This window comes from Cyrtonyx montezumae, unplaced genomic scaffold (assembly GCF_038088225.1).
Source record: "Cyrtonyx montezumae isolate F1298 unplaced genomic scaffold, pur_monq_1.0 scaffold_17, whole genome shotgun sequence".
Taxonomy (NCBI): domain Eukaryota; kingdom Metazoa; phylum Chordata; class Aves; order Galliformes; family Odontophoridae; genus Cyrtonyx; species Cyrtonyx montezumae.
Genome location: NW_027071903.1, coordinates 34672605 through 34694055, shown reverse-complemented (window position 1 = coordinate 34694055; position 21451 = coordinate 34672605).

Genomic DNA, 21451 nt, shown 5'->3' with positions numbered 1-21451 from the left:
AACAAGAAAGTATAGCAAATATCTGTAACTGTATCTTCAGGTGGAAGTGTTACTTGGTGAGGTGGAGGTACGTTTGAAATCAGCTGGCTCATTCTGGTTGACAAAGCTGAGAGTTTGGCCTTTGCTTTGCATTTGCTCAGTATTCTGTAAGTTGAGTGATTGTGCTACATAGCAATTTGTTTTGATATTCTGGGACCTTTATTTTATGAAATAGTGGCTTCATTTTATAAAATACCTCTGAGGCAAGAACGGAAGCCAAGCAAGTTGCAAAATAATTCTCTGATCAGACACTCAGAGCCCCACGAGATCTGTTGTTCTGACAGCAAATTTCCCCACGAAGCACGCAAAGTCAATTCCCACTTTTGCACTATCATGTCAAAACTTGCATCCACCACGCTCCCACCGCCTGCTTCAAGGCTTTGCTGGTTTTGGTCCTACCTGATGTGTGTGAAACATGGTTCTCTCTCCTACTGCTCGAACACAGAGAGGCCTCGAGTAGGGGGAGAAGTTTGGAGTCAGCCATCTAGATGCTGCTGTGGCAGTGTGGGAGACTGAGCCTTTTGTCTTTGCTGTCACTGAAGCTAGAGAACAACTTATCGGATCTGTACATGGCACAACATTATGTGTCCTTCCATTGTGTGTGAGCAGTTTTCTTGCTTAAAACGTTACACTTAATGGAGCAGTTAGTCCTTAAATCTGCCGTGTTTGTGTGGGTTTTTTTCTTCAATATAATTAAATCTGGAAGAGACCAAGTCAACAATTTGTCAGTATAGAGGATTAGAATCCTGTTGCTACTTGTATGGCTTGACAGATTATGTACAGTGCTTTGCACAAATACAGTAAGACCTAAATACCTTACCACCTATTCATCTCTATCAGATATAACTCACTTCTCTGCCTAAATAATTAATATATGTTGCCTGAGTCATTAACACACTAGAACTGACAAGCACTGGGCAGTTTAGAGATAAGCTTAAGGAGCAGAAATTTGACAGCGAGCTGTCTCATTGCCATCCACCCATTCTACCCAACTTAAAAAAAAAAAAAGAAAGACAGTTGTTCAAATTACAATGGAGGGAGGACAAAAGCATAAAGCTAATTGAAAGAGACGTGAAGAAATGCATTATGAATAGGCAAGTACACTTGAATTCTGAAAGGGAAGAAGGGCAGGGCAGAGATGCTATGTGACATGCTGGAGGAGAGTAGAATGGGAGGGGAGGGGGTGGGATGAGGGAAGGAAGGGCCCAGGGCTGGCAGGGAGACATGGGGAGGGCTAAGCTGCACCTGGAGTATGGCACTAACCTGGGGAAGGAATGGAGAGGGATGCTGAGGCAGAGGAGAACGAAATCAATGGGGTGACCTGGTGGAGCAAGGCAGGAGAAGGTCCTCAGGGAGCAAAATGGAACTGTGTGTGTAGAACACATGCAAAAGAGATGCTGTGAGAAGAGGTCTTGAGAGTTTTCCAGAACTACCATGTGGAAGGGATCTTCACTGGACTGGGGGAAAGAGGATGATGGTCTGAGGTGGATATACAGGGGAGCTGGAAACTGGGAGTTCAACAACCCAAACAGACCACCCTTAGGGTCCCTGAACATAGAAAGGTGAATGGCAGGGCTTCAAGGAAGAGGGAATGGTGAGGCTGAGAAGGGGTTGGATGTCTTTGCCTTTAAGAGACTTTACAGCCAATGCTGTTAATTTTGTGCAGTGCCAGAGACAATATAAATTGCAGAGCAAATCAGATCTTAAGTGGTCGAGGATGCAGAGAAACAGACGATTGTATATTTAACAGGAAGTCAAAGAGATCAAAGAGTTTTCAAAATGGTTTTGTTTTTAAATGATGTCCTGGCTTTATTTTGTTAAGATTGAGCTGGGGGCCTCTCTGGAAAGGATAAAAGAGAACAGAAATGTGTAACAAAGACATTTCCCCTCTCCTTAATAGACAAGGAACTTGACATCCCTGACAAGCAATAGTGCCATTATTTGTACCCTTGCAAGCAAGGAAGCTATTTTATCCTTGGAAGGCAAGAGAGATGTTATCTTCTAAAAAAGAGGTAAAATTCTGCAGAAGCTCAGTGCTGTTAATAGGCTGTTGTGACAGTGTGCAATTTCATTTCCAGCGAACAATGCATATCAAAGGCCTGAATGCTACAGCAGTGAACACTGATAAAATAGAAAACAAGCGCTGCAGAACCTACACTCTCTGGTAACGAATACTGCCAAACATTCTTTTCATGCCAAGAGTTAAGTTCCATTTTTCACTTTTAGCTGTTTTCAGCTCGATGTGAAGGGCTGGTTTCGCATGAACGGAAGTGGCAAAGTGTAGCCTGCCATGAATTAAACAGAATAATGGCATCCAACCCTGGAAAGAGACTTCTCAGAAAGATTTTCTGTGACAGAGAACATCACACAAGACTTCTGGAGCAGGCCTAGGACAACACATTTTGCAAATACATTGTGTGCTTGAATTCAGTTTTGTTCATCAAAACACTGAAATATCTTTGTATTCTTTTTTTTTTTTTCCTGAGTTTGAAAGTGAATCCTTCAACAAGTATTTGTTTTGCCAGGCTCTGAGCTTAACAGGCAGTCAGTGCTGTGCTTCAGTTTTAACCTCTTTGCATGTGGGCAGCATTATGAAGCTAAAATCTTAGCTTCCAGCTAAAACAGGATATCAAACATTACAAACGAGCGGATACAAGAGGAAGAAGGGGTTCTCCACAGGAGGCACATATGCCCTCTGTGCATCAGAATGAGGAACAAACAAGAGGCTGTTTCCCATTTCTGCAGCCATGGCTGATGTTAGCATCGGATAAGGTGGTGCCAGTACAGCTGTAAGAAACCATATAGACATAAATAAATATGGACGTAAGTGTCCATAAATATTCGCTTCACACTGACGCTTGGCATCAAAAATTATCAGTCCTTCAGTAGCTCTGACGACATTTCCATCCACCTCAGTCCTGAGAATTCCACAAGTTCTTCGTGCAGAATATCTATCATTTATCAAGTTTCCTCTGGGATGTTCCAGTGCATCGAAACAATTTCATATCTCTGAGTGAACTGTGACCCATCCTGCCATTAGAGCAGAGGAAAGCTCCATTTCTTAGTTAAACTTACAGTGCACAGGGCATGACATATTAATCATTTATGTATGAATGATGGCTGTCAGGTATCTTTTAAAGACATGAACTTTCCTTCTGCTGTACCCTGCATGTGAACACCTCTGAGTGGTCTTCAAGCCCTATGGGCTCTCTGTGCACTGCATTTACCAACTCAGACCCAGCTTTTATCTCCCTTCTCTCGCCATCAGTAAGACCCGTATTTCCACCACTACCCCCAGCGTGTCCTTTTTTACTGCTCACTTTCCATTTAACAGAACCACTTTAAGGATGCAGGAGTCACCTACACTTTAGCATCACTCCCTGCTGGCAGGACTCTATATCCCTACACCAAATAACACACCCGAGGTCAGCAATTATTGCGGGACGGGGGAATCACGCTGTGAGGCTGCACAGCCTACATCGCACAGCCCTGCGAGGGGAGGGAGCCTGTGAAACCCCATCTTCCCTTCTCTCGCCACAGCTGTGGTTGAGTGGATGAGTTTTTGTTCCCTTTTTGGTTCAGGCTCCTGCTTCAGCTTCACTCTAGAGATAAGGCCTCGCTCCAGCGCTCCGCTCTCACCCCGCAGAGCTGTGAGTCAGGCGGCCGAACCCGCAGGCAGCTGCCTGCTGGGCTTGTGGTCTCCACTGGCACAACACGAGGAGCCTTCCTTTCACTAACCCTAACACAAGGCTCCCACTGTTCTGTTTGACTGAGCTGTCTCCTGTCTGTCCTTTGGTTTTCAAACACTATGGGTTTGGGGATTCCTCTTGCCCCTAGCAGCAGCCACAGCTCACCTAGGGATCTCCCTCTGTCCTCCTCCACTGCCAACCCCATGGATATTTCAGGTTCAGACGCAGACAGCATGCCCAGACGAGAGGGCAGAGCATGGGGCAAGGAGCCAGCAGGAGAATTTCTCTGCTGCAGGAAAGAAACAGCTCCATCTCATGAGTCAGGGCCCCACACCTGTGGAGATGGCCATGGCAGAGCACCCATCCCCGCTGAAAAGGGTGTTTGTTTGAGATGAGTGCTCAGTGCTCAGCAAATGTCTTATCTGCCCTGCAACTTGGGAAGTGCAGCTCAGTCAGAGCATGCTAAAAACAGCAATGGCAAACAAGGCAATAGTGGAAATCCCGCAGAAGCAGAGATGCTGAAAAGACAAAGCCGCCCTCAGAAAGTTTAACGTTTTTCGTTGTTTTTCTCTGAATAAAGGAAATTTATTTGCTCTCAACAGAGAGAGGAAGAAATTACATCGCCTGTAGTAATGCTGCCCTGAAGGAGGAACTAAGCTGGTTTGCTGTGGTGTAACAGAGAGCAGAAAGCTGCTGAAGTGCAGAGGACACGTGTGCTGCTCACGCTGGGTCTTCTAAAATTGCATCCACCACAGTAGCCCAGAGGAACACCCAACCACTAACCCAGGCTAACGAGGATGCAGCCTGACACCTTGTGAAGGTGTGCAGCACTCACTAATTCAATGGGTGTTGAGTTGCTGCTAAGGAACAAACCAGTAGGTTGGGCCCCTAGAGCACCTAGCTCTCTCTATAGGACACCTCTGAGAGGCTCTGAAGCAGCAATCCTTGCTGCCTGTTGCTTTCTTTTGCTTCTTCTCCTTGCTCTCCCCAGCATGCAGCTACCTGGATGGGATTTCCCAGGTGCCCACGCAGGCGCTTGGCAGCCATGCTGATGCCTGGGGCTCCCTGAAAGCTGGGGAGATGCTGCATGCAGGTCCCACCTTGTGCATGATGCACCGTGTGCTGGATTTTCCAGACCTCCTGCAGGATCTTCAGCAGGGAGCCCTGTGGTTCCTTCCACCCCAGTATCCAAGCCCTCAAGATATGGTTTGCAGGGTCTGTAGGGCTCGTGCTGTCTGAGGAGCAGGCAGGCTGAACAAGCCAGGTTGGCACTGCTGTCAGACCCATGTGAAAGTCACAAAGGGCGAATGAAGGATGTGATCGGGCGCAGGGTTTACACAGGGCAAAGGGAGATGGCAATCGGGTACATTCAAGTAGATTATCACTTCTGAAACAGCACCTTGCTCTATCAGTTCCTCCCTTTGTTATCAGAGCAAAACTCACACTTTCCTAGTTGAAAGTTCAGTCGAAACACAAATGTCACTAAAAACCCAGAGAGACCTTTGCTTTTCGAGTTTCGCTCTCCTGAGCTCGGGGAAGATTATGCAACAGGAACCCTGGGTGAATCATCTTCTGGCACTGAAGTAAATTAGGAAATGTTTGCTGCGATGTTATATGGGTTTCTACCATCAATTATTTTTTTTCTTGTGTTTGTTTTCCAGTGGATCTTGAAGTATTCAAGTTTCATGAGGCCATTGCCCTCATCTGAGCTAGAGAAGGTTAGCAGTAGCTGCTGTAGCACAGCTCTAGAGAGGAGCTGCTGTAAGGAAGTGATGCTAAAGCAATGCTTAATGTCCTTGCTCAGCATTTTTAGGTTGTTTTAGGGTGTAGTTTGTTTTTTGTTTTCTTTTGTTTAGATTTCCTGTGAATATTTCTTGCAATTCTTTTTGTTGCTTGCTTTGTTTCTCTTCTGTAGCTCTTAACATAGTAACCCATCAGGTAACACAGCAACGAGGGGGAGGTCAACAAGATTTTCCTCAAATACATGAGAATTCACTCTCTCAGTCTTTCCTTTCCAAATTTAAGGATCTAAATAGTTTCTGGGATGAAACTGAGAGATTAAGAGAAATATCGATATTGTGAGATTCAGTGTAAAACCACGAGAACTGCAAGGACTACACGGGATGTCTACCAGGCATTTGGTAAGATGTGATGCCATAAATACCCTCTCTGTAAAGATGTGAGCCTTGGTCGCAATATTATTTCTGGTTATTCCTTGTACCACTATATATTTTCTGAACAAGAAGGTGGGAAGTGCTGCAAGCAGCTGAAGCTGGATCAGAAATGACATGAATGAATCCCCTTGTTGATAAACTGAGCGAGGGCATTGCTGGTTGTGCTGGATATAAGCTTAAACTCCAGGCAAATAAAAAGGGACTCGAGCTTATTAACTTGCTCTGCATGACACTTTATGTTCGTTTCTTCCAAACAAGAAAATATGAACTTATTTTATCAGATAAGGCATCAAAGCCCAATTTCCTGAGGAGTATCTATCAGTCTGTTGAAGCAGACATTTTTATGACTAGCCGTGTTAACAAATCCAAACTAAGTATCCAATCTGTCAAGGAGAAAAATAAGTTTAGAATGAATGTAAGTATTGCTCGTTAAACTTTAATGACAAGGCATTTAAAAGAAGAGAACCATCCATTACAACGTTGGTGGAATGGTGCGTTGTCAGATTCTCCAGAGAGGGTTTTTGTCATGAGGTTTAAATATATTACATTAAGGAATGGCTGTTGCTGTGTTTGCTAAACAGAAGACTTCTTTTTAAAGGAAAAGTTTATGAGCAATGCATATACTCTTGTGAAAACTTCCTTAACAGTACAGCAATTAAAAACAACGGCTGGACACCAGTGCTCCTTGTCCTAAGGAACGTGTGTGGGGGAAGGTGTGCACTAATGCTGATTGCACAGCAGCATGCTGCCCACCACTACTTCTGCACCCAGGAGAATGGAAAGGAAGGAGTTAGGGCGGCTCTCTATGGGACAGAGCTCCGTGCTGGGGGATGCCCCTGCCGATGGGTGCAGCCCTGTCTTCAGGCATCTCTGCTGGGCAGCACAAAACATGCAAACTCTTTGAACCAACGATAACCATCTCTGTTTTATCGCCTTTAATGTCATTGTCTCGTCTCACTTTCTTTAGTTGCAAAACAGTATGAGGTCACTGCACTCTTCATGAGTAAAATGCAGCTATTACTCTGGATGCAGTAGTTTTGCCTTGCTGAAATATTTGCCAAACTTTCCCCACTTGGGCTGAAGATTTTCACGTCCAAGGCCTTGCCACTGTCTGGTTGGCCTTCAGGTTTTGCTTGCTCTTTTGATTTGAATTAAATCAACTGCAACCTTTTGTCTACTTCTGAAGGGAAGACAGACAAAAATAGGTTACTTTGCCACTTTTACAAGAACACTGTTAGCCTTTCCTCTGAGTAACATCCTTCTTCAGAATAGAAACCTGAATTTTGGCAAGAGAAGGGGAGTTAACCCCTAAAGAACTGTTTGGAATAACTGTTCTGGTTTGCCCAAGGGACAAAACTTCGAAGAAGTGCAGCTTGGAAGTGCTCAGCTGGATGCTGTGTACTCATGTTCTCCACGAGGGCCTGATCCTACAGAGCCGAGGATGCATGCAGAAGGAGAGTGGGGAGAGAGAGCAGAAATGGCAAAGAGTGGGAGTTGTGGGAGGAACCAGAGGAGACAGAGACATGATGACCTGTCTGTACAACCCACTGTAACCCCACCAACCCATTTATTACAAATTATGTAACAGGTTTTCTTCTCAGTTTCTATCAGCATGCAGGCAGAACCCTTTTTAAGGATGAATTAGGACTATGAGGTGATGGAGATATGGCCTACCAGGCTCCAAGGCTCAGACACATCACCTCCAGAACCAGAACTGGTGAACTGTTTTGAACTTAATTTCTTTCTGCCTCATATGTCACCTATAAACCAAGAATAATACCACCTCCACATCTCGCAAGGGAACAGGGAAAAATACATTTGCTAATGCTTGCCATCAATGCCCTAGGAGAGACTGTAAGGAAATGAATAATTCTGTCTTCGTAGCAGGATTTGAATAGCGTGCAGTAAGTAAGGCATGGGCCACACATTGCACAACAAGGAAGAACAAGAGGTTGAATAATGGCTCACTTTGCAAGTTTGTACATGGAAAGAGACAGAACTCCTACCAGGAAACTTACATGCAGTCACAAGATAGCAGATAGCATCGTAACACAAGGGTGCATATACCTTCACATGATGAGCATCCTTCTTTCACTGAGCATCCTTCTCTCTTAGTGGCACCACCTACCTTGCAAGCACTTGACTTCTTTACCATTTGAGCACTTGGTTTGGACACAGTTCAGTTTTCCTCTGCAAAAACAACAAGAAAACAACAAGTCAAAGAGAAGGCAGACACTTGGTACACAACAAAAAGGTTTAGGGGTCACTTTGGGGTGGAAAAGATTTCTTGTTTTCAGTCTCTGCCCACTAGTGGTTCCAACCCACACCTTTCTGAACAATTGTCTGGAGAGTTTCCTGCTGTCAGAGCTACCACAGACCCAGCAGAAGCTGTTGTTTGTCTGCACTTGTGTCCCCATTGCTGGGACACAGGCACATAGCCCCATGGAGCTTCAGGAACACCAACAACTTCCTAAACACCATCCCCTGAACCCTTCCATTATGGCCCCATGGCTGTGGCTTGGGCTTTGCTTGGGGATATACAGTCTTGTGCATCAGACCACAGCTAGGCTGCTTAAGGGCATGCAGTCTCCTGCTCCATCCCTGTGTGAGATTTGGGTTCTTGCCTTTGGAGCTCAGAGGGATACCACTCTTAGAGCACCACTCACTGCAGTGAGTTTGTGGCTCCTGTCATTTTGAATGGGTTTCAGAGTTACCTGCTGGACCTGGACTTCTTGTCAGCTCAACAAAATCTAGGGATGAACACTGTTGTAAATTCAAATTTACTTTGACATCACAAGGGCTGCCTTTGGTTCCTGGACAATATGCTTTCCAGCCTTCCTTTTCCTGAATGCGTATGCAACAACTCCCATCCACTTAGATATAAAATTGATCAGTGTGGAGGTAAATAACGTACAAAACAAGTGACCTTAACCCAAGAAGACGCATCAGCCTTGGGTCTATCTCAAGTTCCCCTTCTGTAGCTGCTGCAGTAATCTCCAGCTTACAAAGCTGAAGGTTGCAGGACCCAGGGAGACGTGTGGTCCTTGTGCATGGCCTCCAAGAAGCTGCAGAGCCGGCTTCTCCCTCCTGAGTCAGTCTTCAGCAGGACTTTGTCAAGGCTGATGAACCTAAAATTGGACTCAACAGCCCCTGGAGGAGCGGAGTATATTTCCCTGCCTCTCCTCTGTCTCGCAGATGCCCCTTTATTCATGTAGGGGTAGCTGGAAACCAGAATCCTTGCCTATTCGGGCGCTGGTGTGGTAAATGTATTGGTTTGTGCTGTGACACTTCCACTGACTCCACCGGGTTTTGGATGAGATAGGAGTGAGGGTAGTGGGAGTCAACCTCATTAGCCCAAAAGCATCACTGTGCTTAAAGTGACTGCCAGTAAATGATAATTTCCTGTCCTCTGCAACTTTGTGTGTGTCTCCTCTGCTGGTGAATCCCATGGGGAAGGGAGTGTCTCCTATTCTGTGTTTGCTTAGTGCCTCGTACAATGCAGCTGCCTTCCAGTTGGGGCCACTTGATGCGACCGCAACACAAATAATAAGGACTCTAATAATAAAATGCAGACTTCAATGGGATGTGGGTCAAGCTGCTCAGAAGTGTTGGCCTTTCTTGCTGACTTGCTTCCTCCCACTTCCTCGCTTCCTGCTCTGGTAGAAGAGCCCTTCTACATCATCAATTCCCAGAGGTGGCTGTCCTCACTGTTGTTTGGCTCTGCAGGAAGCATCATTGCTTAAGACACTTGGCTTTCAGCAGAATTTTTCCACTGACGTGTTGCAGAAGTTCTCTTTCCACACCCTTCACTTCCCAGGAACAGCTGCTGCTCCCATTATCCCCATCTTCTTCCCCAGTGCTTTGGGGATGCTGTGGTCGCCGGTTTACCTTTGGGACCGGGGCTGCTTTCAATTTTGCTTTCCACAGAGCACTTCATTGACAAAAAGGCTTGTGGCTAAAATACTTCTTTGTTTCGGTTGGAATTTTCCAAGTTTTCAGACAGAAACACACACGAGGGGTTTTCATTTTTTCTGTCACTTAAGCTTCTCCTCTATTGGAAAACCAGAATCTGAGGGAAAATATTGTGAACTAAATATCTATGAAGTCTAAGTGGAGGACACAACAATCAAAGAAATCTGCAAAAATTTTGAACTGAACAACCTTTTCTTTTTTTTTGCAGCAAATATGTATAACATTTTCCAATCAGCTTTACCAGTGACCTGTAATTAAAGAGAAGTCCAAGCCACAAAGTTCCGAACCAGACTTTCCCAGAATTTATGGGTGTCCCTGTCTGGGTTTGATTCAGCCCAGGATGAAGCAGGCCAAGTGCTGAGCTGAGATCCAGCTTCCCATTGAAAGGAAGGGAAAGAAGGGGAAGGGGAAGAAGGGGAAGGGAAGGGAAGGGAAGGGAAGGGAAGGGAAGGGAAGGGAAGGGAAGGGAAGGGAAGGGAAGGGAAGGGAAGGGAAGGGAAGGGAAGGGAAGGGAAGGGAAGGGAAGGGAAGGGAAGGGAAGGGAAGGGAAGGGAAGGGAAGGGAAGGGAAGGGAAGGGAAGGGAAGGGAAGGGAAGGGAAGGGAAGGGAAGGGGATGAAGAAGAAAAAAAAGGAGGTAGAGGGAGAAAGTAAAAAGAAGGGAATTGCACATATTTTATTGGAGAAATGGCATTAGATGCTTTCAAGCAACAATCTTTCAAAAACTCAAAAAGTTTTCCTCCAGATGGCAGCAGAAGAGGTAGTTAGTACTGCTGGGCTGTATTCAGGGGTCTGGAGAGGGGTCCCAGGCCTGCCTGCACTCAGAACAGTGAAGGAACACTGGTGATACCCTCAAGGTATGTATTTGCTAGATGGTAAGGGACAGGTTTTCAACTCAGCTCTGAATCTTGGATGGTGACCTTAGAAAATCTGGCCCTGCTAGCTGGTGCCAAGTTCCTGAAACACTGGCCCCAGGCGACTTTGAAAACACGGTCACACCTGTCCTCACTTCGCATCGCTATCGACTTCAGAAAATCTTAGATTGGCGCGATGTCAGCATTGTTTTTAATTCCCTCTGCCAGGTGTTGTTTGTGGAAACACGCTGTTCTTGCCACAGCGCATTATGTCTTAGAACAACTTAATCTCATGTTTTGGACCCAAACCAACGTGCTGCTCCTACAGGCTAATAAAAATTGCTTCTTCTATTTTATTGTCACAGATATGCTGGGGTGGTTTGAAAGGATTTCCAGGCCTGATGAAGGCAGGCTACCTGTCTTGCTCCTTGTTGAATCTGGTTGGGGCAGGCTGCCAGCAAGATCTGCTTATTAATTGCATCAACACTGATCTTGTTCTGATACCACGTGTGAACACTAATGTTTTTCTGCAAATATGTATTTGGAGTTTGACTCTGTAGGCTTTCAAAAGATGTAGGTAATTTTCAGTGCATCCAAAGAAGTGGATGGACAGGCAAAGTCTTGAGGACACACTGGAGCAGATACATGTCCCCAGGAGAGACTGGTGTTACTCATTAAGCTCTAGCAATAACAGTGATACTGCAGCACCAGACATTATCATGCATGTGTAACAAAGACCAGAAGCCAAAGCAATAAACCATTTAAATCTTAGTTATACAAATATATCTCTAATTTACTCCTCAGTCTCCCACTCAAACCTCTGCAACTCCAGCTGCACTTTGCATAGGGACAGATCAGTGACCTGGGATTGATACTTAAGGTTAAAGAATCCAATGTATTCAGCAACGTGAAATGAAACTGGATATCAAGAAGTATTCAGATAGGATGTTTTAAGTCATGAAAGAAGAGGGAATAAGCAGAATGGTGAGTACCCCAAGCAGGGCCACCAAGCAGGCATGATCCACACCAGCTACTCACTGACTCCGGTAGGCTCTTCCTTTACTTAAACCTCTCCAGTAAAGAGCAGAATCAGATTGTATGCCTTTAAGAACTAGGAGCAAACCCAAAAAACAAATGCTGGTGGGAAGATGCAGGCATCCCTCATGGCTCTGGGGCTTCCCCCTGGGCCACCTGGGCTTGGCGTGCTCTCATTTACACCAGCAGAAGCCTCCAGTTGTCTGAGCCCAGAGTTGTCCATGGCAAGGCAGCATCGCGTTCTGCAATTGCCATAGAAGTGACCCACTGCCCACGCCCGCTCCAACACGGATCTCTAATTTTCCACCCAAGAAGCCTCTGTCTGGCTGGGAACACTACTCAAGGTTCCCAGTGCTGCGTGGCTGTCGGCAGCCAGGTTTATTTTTGGTGCTGATCCCTAACGCCAAAACCCCGCTCCTCCCATCACCCCCACTGCCGGTGCTGGAGCTGCCGCAAACAGCATCCGAGGAAGGAGCACATGGGAAGGACAGGAACCAGGGCTGGGTATGATGCATCTCTGTCAGTGTTACTAAGATTTGTAATTTAGGTTTCTCTGGTGAAGACATGAGATCACCGGGAAAGCAGACCCTGAAATATCTCAGTCTCTTGTTCGAGGCGTGACATTTAAGGTTGTTCCCACTGAAGGAGTCCTTGAACAGAAAACAGCAGCTGGAAGAGTCAGCGTGGGCCCTCGGCTGGCTGCCTGCCACGCTCATCCCAATCCCATGGGAAATCCTATGGAATTTAACAGGCTTAAACAATACCTTCCTGAACGATTAAATTGAGTCACGGCTCTAAAAAAACCCACCCTACAATGCATGACAGTGATCTTTCTAAAGCCTCCCTTCAGAACTCAGTAGAGGGTCAGTCCTTCTGCATTACGTTAAATGGATGATTCATGAACCAAGACCGGGTCTGCCCTGGAAGCCTTTCCTTGCACAATTTTGCCCCATGCTTTGGAGCATGGATTTGCCCTACATGGATGTGCCAGACAAATCCTTCATGCACTCCTGCAACCAGCTCAGAAAGGCTTTTGCTGCTCTAACCTCATGATGCTCATGGAGGAAAACCATTTCTTTCACCACTACAAGCTCTTCTCGTTACAAGATGGTTTGCTGCTCCTGCATGCTGCAAGCTCAGATTGAGACCAGAGTTAAAACAGCAGAAATAGGAAAAGAACAGCAAAGTTCAGTGCAGACATTTCCATTTTTCTGTGTTCTGAGCCACACTGGCATCCGTGTTTTTTAGTTCCTTTTGTTTAAGTGGACAAACCTATTGTACCCCACATGCACGCTGCAGCTGTGGAAATCACAGCTTTGTAGTTTTTACTTAAAATCAAGAGTGAAGCTTTGCAGTTAGAGCAGAACAGAGACGAGCGAGCAGCAGTTGCCCAAAAGGCACAGAAAGCAAAAAGGTCCAGAAAGGGAACTGGCCCACACAGCGCATTTATCAGTGTCTGAGTTGCACCTAGGCTGCAAAATGAGTAGAAGTGTTGGACTGAATCTGGAATGTGTTTGAAGTCACACTGAGCTTCAAAGCCCCCACTGTTTGGGGCACGAAGAGGACGCAGAACAGCTCGCCGTTGTGCTGCCCTGTTCCTGTACAACACACTGCTGTCAGATCTGACAGAGCAGTCCATCTGCCCATCCTCCTCATGCATTCCCAGCATCACACAGGCACGGGCTATAGGGCTTACTGGAATCAGCTCACCAGAAAGTTTTTCATTAACATTTTCCCGTGAAAAAAATACACACACCAAGCCACACGAGCATGTGGTTTCAATCCATTAAAACACTGATTCATAAAGTGTTTAGCAAACATTCTCTCCTGCATCTGCAAACAATAGCTACTCCCAGACTTTCACTGGGTTGTGATCACTGCTGCTGGAAGTGTTGGACTCTCCAGAATGAAAAGGTGAAGCTGCTGTTGGGGAAAAAGCCACCCCTCTGAGCAGCTCTGTGCTTTCACTTGCTGTCCCCATGCACCCAGGTAATGGAAAAGACAGAGATTTCTTATTTGCCAGCACTGATGGCAGTGTGCTGTGGCACTGGGGGCTGCTAGAACGGCCTTGGTCCATCCAAAAATAAAAGAGAGGAAAATAATAGCTGGAGAAAACAAACCCACAAAGTCCAGAACCAAAGAATTCAGTGAGAACAGAACATAAGGTGACTACTAAGCACCAAGAAACTGCCTCTGGTGGAGGAAGATCTGGAGCTTCTTGTCAAAATGAGGAGGGCTGGAAGTCACCCTGGGATGATATTCCTCAATAATTGTTTCTCCCTTATCTCACCCACTGCTGCAGAGAGAACCCTGATGGCTGTCTTTGGCATCCTGAGCGGCTCTGCCTTCCACCCTTGGCATCTCAGGTTGGATGTGAGGAACAATTTCTTCTCAGAAAGAGTGGTAATGCACCAGTTCAGGCTGCCCAGGGAGGTGGGCACCGGCCCTGGGGGTGTTCCTGCACCACAGGGATGTGGCACAGAGGGACGCAGTGGGCATAGTGGGGTGGGTTGTGGATCTCAAAGGTCTGTTCTAACCCAACTGCTTCTGTGGTTCTATGATTGCATGATTCTATCCCTGAGAGGCTCTGCCTTTCCCCTTGGCACCCTGTGCTGCCCTACACTTGTCCTTGGTGGTGGTGACTCACCGGCAGTGGCTCGCTACCAGGTGAAATACCATCTCCCAACAAACGGCTCACGACAGCTGTTAAAATAACCTCAGACAAACAGAGCTCTGAAAAACACCATTGTCTGGCCCAGGACTGGCTCCCTGCAGAAATGGGGACATGTGGGTCACACTCCTGGTGGCACGGGGACTGGGGCATCCCTGAGTCTGATGGCATGGGGGCACCCAGCAACAGCAATGCAGATTCCCACACCGAAGCAGATTTCTCTCGCTACTCCGAGGAGGTGGAATTACTCACAGGTGGCTCTATTTAAAAATACATATGGGCTGAGGTGGAGAACATATGGTCTGATGGCATATTAATAACAGAGAGCTGAGGTTCCCCGTTACTCACACGGCAGCGAAGCAGATTGAGGGAAAGGCAGTGCTCCGAGGGAGTGCATCACCCATAGCAGGTCACCCTGCTCCCACAGCCTGCCCAGCAGCACTGCCCATTTATGACTGCACGGATACAGGGCTTCTCCCTGTGTTCAGGTCTGAGTAATGCAGCCATGGAGCTTCTCCCTGGTTGCTGCACTGTTAGAGCACATTTTTGTGGGATGCGTGTGATGAATCCCATTTTACGTCCAAAGAAGGAGCACTGGTCCTTGTTTTCTGTCCCTAACATCTATGCTCACTGGGGTGGGGGTCTGCTGGGCTCAGCCCCACAGCCCTGCTCAACTGCACCCCTCTGAGGTTTGCAGAACAGTGAGAGCTACGGCCCAGGGGGACACAGCTCTGCCTCCCTCACTGCTTTCAGATGGGGATTTGGGATTGAACCTTGCCCTGCTGAGCCCACCAGTTGGACTGATGCCAGCAGGCAGGGCAGGATTTCTGCCCTTTCAGCACTGAGGTGCTCCACGCAATGCAAGTCCAGGGGCACACCGAGATCAGCAACATCACCTGGGTTTTTGCTGTTCAAAGCGCCCTAAGGTTGTACTTTCCAAATTTATGAACTGGATTTGGCCTCTCTGAAGGAGAGATGAAGCATAGGGATGCAGAAGCCGCAGGAAACAACACAGGCCAGGTGTTGCCCTGTGTTAATAGCAGGGATATGTTTCAGGCTGCAGCACAAAGCAGAAAGAAAGCACAAACCAGAGTCCATCTGGATCAAACTGAACCAGAAAGGAGAGAGCCCACAGCCTGGATCCAGGGACAGAAATGAAGGAGGACCCCAGTGACTGCTCCCCTTTCCTCCCAAGGTCTGAGCATGGTGCTGCTGCAGTACAAGACCACCCGCTGCAGCACATCCCTGCGTGGTAACTGGATTGCCTAAAATTGAAGTCAGGCTGAGCTGAGAGCTCTGCGTTACTGGGGCGAGTCCCACACAGACCTTCCAGATCCCAGCTTTGTTCATTCCTTTGGCTTTGTGCTCACGGGACCATGAGGAATGCCCACGTGTGCTCCAGCCCACCTCCCTACACCGGGAAGCATCAGGGCTCCAACACTTGGAGCGGAGAATGGACAGTTCAGTTCCTTAAAACCTGAATCCCGTTTCTCCTTCACCAGGATCTCTGCTTTTAGATTGAAAGGATCAGTCTGGAGGAAGGTGATGGTTGGAGAAGAGCTGAGCTGCCAGGTCTGCACGAACCCAAAACGAGCAGCCTGCAGCTCCGCGAGCACCGCCCAGTGTCCAGGTGCTCAGGTCGTGCTTATAAAAATACAGACTGAAAAAAAAAAAAGCGAAATAGGAGCAGAGCAGCCGGGCCGGAGCCGTGCTCGGTGTGCGGGCTCTCTCTGGTGGTTGCAGGCAGCAGCGCACGGCGCTCTCTGCACCGCATCACATGCACCGTGTTTTTAGCATCGAATAGATTTCTAAATTGTCTTCTTCTATCTGAGTGGTCCCCTTAAGGGTTTCCATATCACGTATGTTATGACTATTAGGGCTTCAGTTTCTCTATCCTCCGCCCCAGTGCCCCACATCGCAGGGTTTGGGCACTGGGAGCAACTCCATTCCTGGGGTCACGGTGTCCTCAGGGCCATCTCTGCAGGATGTCCCCCACTCAAAGCAAAGCTCTGCACTTTCCTTGCAAGACAAAACCAGAAGCAGCAGGAAGGTGATCAGCTGATGCACTATTTGCAGGGTTACTGCTGGAGCCACACAGTAGATGCAGGTTTTCCATGGACTTCTGGGTGCTACAGTCTTCATCCAAGTCAAGGGCAGATCTTGCAGAAATTGCCCCCAAAGCATAATTTCTTGCAATGAAGTGAATGGTGCCATCCAACAGCAGTGACCCAGAGTGGGAGTCATCCTCTTCTCCCTGGTAACAGCGATGAGAGGTCATGGCCTCAAGGAGCACCAGGGGAGGGTCACGTTGGGTATCAGGAGCAATTTCTTCTCAGAAAGAGCTGTAATGCACCGGCACAGACTGCCCAGGGAATGCTGGGGTCACCATCCAGTGCCACCATGCCCACTGACTGCGTGGCACTGAGGGTCAATCAAGAGGATGAACTCATCTATTAGCACACTGAGTGACTGCCCTGCCCCTGTGCATCTGTATGCCATACAGTGCTGTGCACACACTCCCGTTTTCCCTTATTGATTTTTCTCCTCAAGCTTTTCCCCTTTGATTGATTCCAGGAGAAACGTCAAGCAACTTTATGACTTGAGAGCTTAGCAAAAGCATTCACTGCTCTTAACAACTCCACTCACACCACTGGGTGAGTGCTTAAAGGCTGATAGCTGTGTCAGGAGCTGTAGGTTGGCCATCCAGAAGAATCAGATACCTCCTGCTTGTGTTCCATCCCAGTATCAATGGGATCTGAAGGAGGTGATGTTATCTACCTGGACTTCTACACAGCCTTTGGGTCTTTGATGTAGTTCCACACCACATCCTTATCTCTAAATTGGAGAGAGAAGGTTTTGAAAGGTGGACTGTTCAGTAGATAAGGAGTTGGCTGGGAGGTCACGGCCAGCAGGTCGTTGTCAATGGACAACTCAGAGGTTGGCAGCCCTGCCCACGGCTGGGTGTTTGGACCTGGAAGACCTTTCAGGTCCCTCCCAACCCAGTCCATTCTATGAAGGTGCCTTCTCTGAAGATTTTCTGCCCCTTGATAACCTTTATCTGGCAGTTTCCCATCTCAGGTGGGTACATAACATCCAGCCCACAGCAGCTGTGCTGCGGTGTAAGGCCGCCAGCGATGCTGCTCACTGCTGCTTTGAGCATAGCAGAAAGCTTCTGGGATAAGATGCTGAGAGAGGGGAAACCTCCACATCTGTGATCGGTGCGTGCCGATCCAGTAGCACCTGCACAGAGCCCTATTGCTGAGTGCTGTGGTGGGTTTCCAGCTAAACTTTGCCAAGAAAATCACATTTTTGAAGGATTTAGAAACAATCATAGCTGACACTACCGGAATTTTGACGGAGGCAGAAATCTATCAATCAAATCTCAAAATCAAGACACAATCACAGATAGCAGCCATGGGAGCAGCTTTACATCGGGCCAAGTCACAACACACACACAGCTTTCAGCACCAAGAACCCTTCTCCTGTGGCACTGACCCCATTCTCATATCCACAGTGGGGAGAAAGTCAGGAAAAATCCCCCTGGACCTCAACACCCCACCAACTGCAGACGGAAAGCTCTCAACCCCCAGACAGCTCCAGAGTCAGCTTTAATTGGCATTACAGCTTCCAAACCCATGCTGACATTAGGCCATCGGGCTCTGTCGTCCTTGGGAAGGAGTCCCTGAGGATTCCCTGTTTAAAATAAAGCAGACACCATGACCCTTTGTTTCCTCCCCAGCCCTCAAAAATGGGGGTCACCAACCTGACGTCCCTTCCCACCACGTCCCCTTGGGAACTGCAGGAAAGTGGTACCCAAACTGCTGGGATTTGGCTTATTAATGTTAAATACACGTTGGATGCTCTTTGCAGTTCCAGCTGGAGCTGGAGACTTTCGGAAGGAATCTGCTGAAAATGAGTTTTATGTACTGACTGGCTGAATGGATAATTAAACAAATAACAAAAGTGAAATGCAATTTTGTTTTACCTCCTGGGAACGTTATTGTTAGTTTATTCTTTTTATCAAAAGACTTAAGAAAAAAAAAAACAAAAAAAATCCAACAACCCCATGCAATTTAACAATATTGCTTTTGTAAACAATCTGAAAATCCAATAACTGTAAAACTTATGACATGTTATTAAAATGTCTTATTTTTTCTTCTCCCTACAAGTGAAAAAGCAATTCCAATCTCAGATGCTATAATTTAATTATACACTTTAGGTTCTAAAGATACCATAATTCTTCGCACTGAATACGTTCAGTTTAATGTCCTTCTGGCACATGGAGAAGCTCAGATGTTGCTGAGCACACAGGTCCGGTCCCACAAAAACCTTTGGCTTAGGAAAGGGGAGGAAAAGTGGTGGCCTGGCTCATGGGGACTTTGTTGGGAAAAGGATAGCAAGGGAAAATAAGACATGCCCACTGCCAAGCAGCAAAAAGGAATGTACCTGGGCAGTTTGCATCATGGTGCCTACATTCCCTGCTCCAAAGTGCAGCGTTTGGGTGGGGGACTTCATGGGAACATGGCCACCCGGGTGCCACCTCCTGGGTCTTCATCCCATCCACTGCTTAGAGCAACATCTCAATGCTCACAGACACATAAAGTCAAGCTAGCAAGCTAATAATAAGATACCTTTGGATGTTCATCACGCTGGATTTCCAGGCAGTTAAATAGCTTAATGCACTTCCCTTCGCCTTGCATATCAATCTCTTGTGCTGACTGAAGTTATCTGCCATCCTCCTGCTGCACAGTGCTGCGAGATGCCTCGGTGGCAGTGCCTCTCCCCCCAGGTAGGGGCTGGGGTTCGCTGACAGCCGCCGCGCGCGGGTGACGGATGGCGAGGGGATGTCAGCGGGCGATGATTATCTCTTCGGGTTGTCTGCAAAACAATTAATGGCAGTGAGAAGAATTTATTTAATTAATCACCTCCTGCAAACAAATGATTCAGAATGAGATCACTCACGGTGTTGTTTCTGAAAATGGGTTCTGTTGGAAGGCAACCGCGCGTCGGCGTGCCGTTGCTGATGGGTGGAAGAGGCAGCATGTAGGCTTCCTCCAGACTTTGGGAACTTCCAAACCTGAGGTTCCCTGCCCTTCTGGGGCCACGCAATGGCAGCTTTCAGGTGAAGCCATGACCCAGTATTGAAATTTCTCCATCTGACAACATGCATGTGTTCCATGACTTCCATCGAACATCTTGGGTTGAGTCCAAGGTTCACCATGAGACCCCAAATAAAGCAAAACTCCCAAGCCCCAGTGGAACTGCAAAGCTTTACCATAGACCTTTTACTCTTTGGCAGATGCTATGGGGGTGCAAACCCAGCAGAATTTGGCCTTGGGAGGAAGCAATGGGAGACAGGAAGAGAGAAAACAGGTGGGTGCTACAAATAATAAAGAGTAGAGGTTCTCCAACACCTATAAATAACCCCAACCAGAAGAACACAGATATGTCATAAACAGAGTGCATTTTAAGAATGCTGAAAGTTTCTAAAATTAATTTTCTTCATTTTACTTTATTAAAATTGCTTTCATTTATCTCCTGCGTTAAATATTTTATTTTTCCATATTAATGGCTGCAATTTCTACTGCAGCTTGTTTCTGTCATTAACACTGTACAAACTTAATATCATTAGTAGTTTTTTCCCTTAATTATGTGAGTGGGGAAGAAAAACATCAAAGTTTCCGTGAAATTGGAATAGTATATCTAAATTGCCTCATGTTTATTTTAACATTAACAGTAAATGAAGCTAATGGGCTTTTATATTATTAAAAGCAGCCATTTGTGTCCTGCCTGCTGTAAAATATAGCAAAGCTTTAAAAGATGTTAAATAATTAGTTATTTAATAGGGATATGCAAAATAGATCAAACAAAAGGCAAACTTCTGGGAGCAGAAGCTTTGGGTCAAACTGGGGCCCCTTTGTGATGCCCAAAAGTTGAGTTTTATCTGAAAACAACTCGTGTCCCACTGTTATCTGATTGCTCTAATGAACAGCAGCCCCCAGGGCTCCGTGTACCCAGGAGTGGACATCCCTTGCATGGGACCCTCTTCTGCACCAAGGTCCTTTCCCTGCAAGGACCTTTGCTGGGCTGTGCCATGGGTTTGTCCATGTGCAGTGGGAGGGACTCCAAGGGTAAAAATCCCATAGAACAAGAGTAGGACCCCGATGGCACCCCCACGCTTTGCAGAAAATCCAATGAATTACCAAGCATCTCAGCGTGGCATCTTTGAATCCCACTGCCCATGCTCCCAATTGCTCAAATCCAGCCCAGGATTTTGAAGTTGTGATGCATAGGGCTGGTGGGGATCAGAGGGATGAGCTGCCCCATCTGAGGTTTAGCTGAGGGTCTCAGCTGCAACGGGCTTCCCTGGAAACACAGCTGCCCGGGGAAGTGGTGGAGGCACCATTCCTGGAAGGGCTCAAGAACTGTGTTGGTGTGGCATTGAGGGACATGGTGGGGTTGGGCTTGGTCATCTTAGAGATCTTTTCCAACCTTAATGGTTCTATGTAGTGAGTGACAAAGCTCTGGTGGTGACTAAGGTGGCAGGGACCTGGAGAACAAAGCAGGGCACAGCTGCTCGTGCCTATATGTGCCAAAATTCACAGCAACGCAATCACCATCTGCCATTTCTCACTAAGGAAATATTCAGCATTGTGACAGCAACGAGAGATGGGTGGAACGGTAACACTCTCCTCCATTATATATCCAAATGCACTGGAAAGCTGCTGCCTTTTGGCCAAATGGGAGCACTTCCCTCAGGTAGCCCATGCACTGAGATGGGCTGCAGTGAGCTTAAAGGAAGCATCTGCAATGGGACTGTCACTCCGTTTTCACCCCTCAATGCTATCAAAAACGTGCATGGAGTTAATACTAATAACAAATAGATGTGGAGTAAGGAAGATCAGTACCAACTGGTGGACTTGCAGAAGGCCTTAGGAGAGAGCTGGGAGAAGAAAGAGGGGACACGGGGAGGGATGTTCGTAAACGCAGTGCTGGGGTGACAGCAAACACTGAGATGA